Raw genomic sequence first — 5,339 nt, 5'->3', positions numbered from 1 at the left:
CTTCCCAAATTTGTTCAGTAGTGAAGTAAATAGTTTCTTTAACTACTCCACTATTTAAATTTATTGTAGTCTTTTGTATTGTATTACTCCATCATTTATTAATAAATTGAAGTAATTGACAATATTTTACTACAATACAATTTTAATTGACCAAAAGAGTATATGATAATATGTTACTCCAACACAATATTTTTCACAATCAAAATTGAACAAATAGATCATTAATATGTATCAAATACAATCCAAAAGTGTATTCATAAAAGACATATTTAACCATAACCAAAAAAATTTTGTATCCATAAATCTCTAAATACAATCCAAAATTTATATCACATCCTACACTTAAGCACCTATATAGAAGTAGACGAATTTGCTCCATTCACTTCTGATTTCATCATACTGAGATTGATTGTAATACTGTTTATTTTTTAATGTTGCAAACTGAAACATAAACAGAAGTTTGAGAGTCAATGTAAAATGATTCAATATTTCAAAAAGAATATATTTTATAAAGAATAAATTCACCTTCATCTCCAGTTGGGGATATTCATCCAAGACTATCTCTTTCATGTACCGCATTACACAATATCCACATTCAACACCACCTTTTTATTTTAGATTACCCTAATCAAATTGAAAATGTTATCAATAAGTCATAATCCAAATAACAAGAATTATTAATTGATGTCTAAATACATAGTCACAATACATACCGTCAATTTTTTAAAACCAGGTCCTTTTGAAATTCCCCTTGATGCATTGTATAACTTGACCCCACTACATTGTAAAAAATAGAAAGTTATTTTATCAACCTCTAATGAATTTAATGTATATATTCACAATCAACATAATCTACTACCTACTTGGTCACAATAGTTTGCCAAGCATGATCTCAGTTCATATTACTCAAAGAGTCCAATAAATATATCATATTCTTATCTTCATTAATTATAGTCAGGATCCAATGGTATCTACACAAATAAAAAAAAACATTGACTAGTATGTAGTAGGAATTGATTAATAATTAAAATCTTACCTAGTGTTGTATAGAATGAAGCAGATACTATCTCTGTTTGATGCTCTCAACTGCTCAGCAATATGTTGTGACAATTTACTGCCTTCTTCGCCCACACCACATATTGGTATGTGACCAGGATCCACAAATGAGACATACTCAGCTCTATTTTCTTTCTTCAAGTATTTGTAAAGGTAACTGCAAGATAATTTCAAGATAATGATAAAGTAATGGCAAATCTAAATATACCACATGTAAAATTGATGAAAAAACATGTGAATAAATATTTCAAACAAAGTATAACATTTGAACAAATATTGTATTTAAGACATAACATACCCCATGTAAACCAAAATTTGCCTAGCACCTATCTAACTTCATATTATAGCTACTGCATGGATTTGTAATATGGGTTTCTTATATGGATAACTTGTAGCTATGTTAATTGTAATAGAAGCAATCAAAACTCCTGCGAGGATTGAGATTTTAAGCTTCGTCTATATAATTTGGATATTACAGAACAACATGTAAATTCTACAGGAATGATTGCAATGTCATCTTATGAAGGTTCTTTGGAAGACGTGCAGCTACTACATTGCATCATCTACTCAGTCATATATCTATCTTAATTTCCTTCACTTTATAAAATATAGTACTAAAATATGTTGGTGTGTGATGCTTACGAGTTTGCTAAGTATACTAGAAGTGGCTATCCTACATCTGGAAGCTGAAGCCATACGGCTATTTATATTGTTCATACTAATGTTTAGGTTCTTGCATCAAAGCACTGAATATTGAAATAAATTTTTCATTCTGATAATATAACTGAATATATAAACAGAAATGAACAAATTTTCAATTGTTGTCCTAGTTATTGTTACTCATAAACACCTACAAACCACTTCCATGGAGGTAAACAAATCCCAATTTTCTTATAGTGCACAGGCAAGAAAATTGGGATTTCACTACAAAGATAAACAAAGGCAAGCAATCATTTATATAGATAGTAATAATTATAAACAAGAGCAAATAAAGGCAATATATAAAAACAAAACAAAAAAAAGCAAACAAAGACTATATATATAGCCGTTGTTTGCTTGCGCATCATTTATCTAATAACGACACAAGCATGACTAAATAACCAATGACATAGAAAGATGACCTAGTTAAATGGAATCATTGCACCTAGTCTTCAATAATCTCTTAAGTTCCAACAACTCTTCCCATATAGAGGACGAGAATAATCATGTAGAATTAACACTTAGAGTTTACTTTTTTTAGTACCAGGATATCCTTAAGTAGTGTCTAAATAATGCATACTATTTGATCGAGGAGGTGGTCCAACAACCAAAACTTCAGACAGAAAATCATACTAAATTAATGGATGCATCAACCTTGTAGCAATGTCAGAGTATCCTTTAGCAGTGATTATAATTGATTTGTTTGGTTGAAAAATCGGTCTTCTACTAATTGTTGAAATATAGCATCATACTCAATTAAATAATATTAGTGGAATTGAGAGGATTTATCACCATAATTTGTAAAATGTCTCAGTTTACCTTCTCTACTATGATGATATATCTCACATCATAATTAAGGACAAATATGTTCAATGCATAAAGGTCTCCGGTTATAGCATAGCCAACTTGTCCAAGCATAGAACAATCAACATTCTATTCACCAAGCTCCTATAAACATACAATATATCAACAATCAAGTAGTTTGGATAAATCAAAAGAAAGGGAAAAAGACAACACTCATATTCCAATGTTCATTTAATAAGTGAATAGCATTCACATAAAAGGTGAATGCTACGTCATATATGACACAAGTAATATAAACTTGAAATATAAATATGGATCACTTAAAACAAAAGGTTGCAGAGTTGCACCTCTAATAGGAATCTCCCAACAATTGTAACTTTGCTAGAAGCCATGATACTTAGACTATGTCGAGTGCACTGGAGCAATGCAACAACATCTGCAACAATTATTTGAGAAAGTTGAGCAACTAGGCGCAAAGTAAACTTAGATTATAGTTAATACTCAATACCAATATGGATGATAGAACATGGTGACCTTGTACTACTCTGTTGACTTGATCCTAAGATGTGAAATAGTCAGGTGAGTCACAAAGAAGCTTATAGAAAAGTTTTCGTTGCGTGACAAGCTTCCCCTCCCCGACAATGCGGAAGCACATCGCCATGACCATCTATACTGCAGAGAAACTCAACAAGAACAAGAAATTCATGCTATGTGTAGAGTGCGAGATATTGGGAGTTAATTACAGAAACTATATCTCTTGTGAAAGGTTTTGCATCCTGTGCTCTCATGAAAGATCTTGTGCAAACAGAGTGCGATAGAATAGATTGATGAGACCTCACTCAAGAACCCCTTGATGGAACCCATTGTCATTAGATTTGTTGTTAATCTATCACGTCAGATGGGATTATTAGTGAGCAAACTGTGATCCCAAATCACTCAAAATAAATGACGTATAGCTACAACAAACATGATGAAACCCTAATAATGAAAATGGGGTTTAATTATAATACCAAGGAATGGATCCAAAATCAAATGGAAAGCCCTAAACCCTTCACAAGCTTGCAAATCGAGAAAGAGACACACCGATGCCAGATTTGATACGGCTGGGTTGGGAGCGGTGAGGGTTTTCAGGAAATTGAGGACAACGACTTCGATTAGTGCTCTCACCTGCAGATGATTGCAAGGAAAACCTAGATTCACCATTCGAGAAACACATCTAGAAGGACAAGGATCGAAGAAAAAGCATCAAAATGCCGAAGAAGAAGAAGAAGAAGAAGAAGAATAAGAAGAAGAAGAAGACGAGTGAGGTATTCAATCTAAAGACCATGCACAGAGTGAGGATTTTTGCAGACCAAATGCGCTGATCGATGAAGAAGAGCGATGATTTCAGGAGATCCTGCTCCATTTTCCACTTGAACTGGTAGGAGAAGTAATTAGCAGGCGATTTGAGCTCTCCACAGTCGCTTCTTGCGGTGATGAGAAGAGGAAAGGAACGATAGTGAAAAGAGAAGTCTAGGTCAGTGAAAATAAATAGGTTGGATTAAATTGTAATGACATTTATAAATATTGTCACAATAGATGATCTAATAAGATATTTTATTTTTATAATAATCTATTTTTAGTAGGTGTCATTAAAAAATATTTATAATGGCATTATTAATTAAGTGTCATTAAGAAAATGTTATAATAGACCTTATTTCTAGTAGTGTCGGTTCAGCTAGGAAAATATTTTTAACCAGTTATAACTTATTACTTCAACATTTAGACATATAGTTTAATTTTGTGACTTATTACTTCATCAAATATATATCACGAAGTAAAATATTAGATAAAATTAGAAGTAAAGCCTGTATTTTTTAATCTATGAAGTCTAACATAGTATTTACTATATTAAATTTTGTACCGAAGTTAATTGTAATATATTACTTCATAATTATTAATTGCCAAAGTAAACAGTGGCGAAGTCTAATACAGATTTTCACATAGTGAATTAATCTACTGATTATAACTCATGCTTGGACTTAAGGACCAACTGAATTTTAATGAATAACCTAAACCAACTTTAAATATTGTTCAAACTTTACTACTTCTAAAGATCTAAGCTAAAAACTTAATGATCAAATCTTTGCTGAACCTAGCTAAATTTGAAATCTAACATTGTAAATATCTGCAGAGTTCTTTTTATTTACCCTCAAAGATTACTTTTCTCCTAGCCTTTAAAATCTATCAAAAAGATACATCTTTTCACTTAACTATAAATAAGAACTGAATGTTAAGTATCTAAGTTATTCAAAAGTCTATTATTTTTGATATATGGCAAAGGAGGAGAGTAGCAAAATTCAATAATAAAAGGGGAACATCAGTTAAGGGGGAGCAATAGCTAAGGGGGAGCATATAGTTTAGCAAATTTGCTTGGGTTAATGTGTTCACCTATAATTAGCAAATTTTCCAGTGTTAAATGGTTATCTATTCGTTTGTTTACTTAACTTTGAATTTGAGTTGCCATAATCAAAAAGGGGGAGATTGTTGGTGCGGGAAGCATCCAACGATCGAACTCGTGTTTTGATAATGGCAAAGAATTCAAAGTTAAGGTGTTTTGTATTCTAACAAGTCTACTTGAGGATTTCAGGAAAGTCCTAGCTGCGGTTAGGCAAAGGGATAAACCCTAGGGGGTGGTAAACCCTAGGTCATAGGGGGCGGTAACCCTATGGGAAAGTCTTGGCAGGTCGATGGCTTCAGGGAAAAGTCCTAGGGGGTGGTAATCCTAGGTGGAAAGTCCT

The 5,339-nt window shown here is 32.3% G+C and overlaps 1 long non-coding RNA gene across 7 annotated transcripts; it reads right to left on the bottom strand.

Moving 5' to 3' along the window:
- Positions 1 to 238: 238 nt before the first annotated feature.
- On the bottom strand, positions 239 to 5,084 carry LOC122041013. Of its 7 annotated transcripts, none has more exons than XR_006128770.1 (7): positions 3,094 to 5,084; positions 2,907 to 2,995; positions 1,037 to 1,213; positions 864 to 971; positions 714 to 777; positions 526 to 624; positions 239 to 441 (listed from the first exon to the last, which is right to left on the bottom strand). It is a non-coding gene; the product is annotated as an uncharacterized LOC122041013 (long non-coding RNA). The 7 variants fall into 7 exon arrangements; XR_006128769.1 differs by lacking the exon at positions 864 to 971 and adding an exon at positions 2,575 to 2,703 and having other exon boundaries at positions 241 to 441; positions 3,068 to 5,076; XR_006128771.1 differs by lacking the exon at positions 864 to 971 and having other exon boundaries at positions 242 to 441; positions 3,094 to 3,726; positions 3,912 to 5,077.
- Positions 5,085 to 5,339: the final 255 nt, after the last annotated feature.

Source organism: Zingiber officinale, chromosome 2A, assembly GCF_018446385.1.
Source record: "Zingiber officinale cultivar Zhangliang chromosome 2A, Zo_v1.1, whole genome shotgun sequence".
Classification (NCBI taxonomy): Eukaryota; Viridiplantae; Streptophyta; class Magnoliopsida; order Zingiberales; family Zingiberaceae; genus Zingiber; species Zingiber officinale.
Note: the sequence above shows the minus strand (reverse complement) of the source record. Positions and strands in the feature narration are given on the sequence as shown.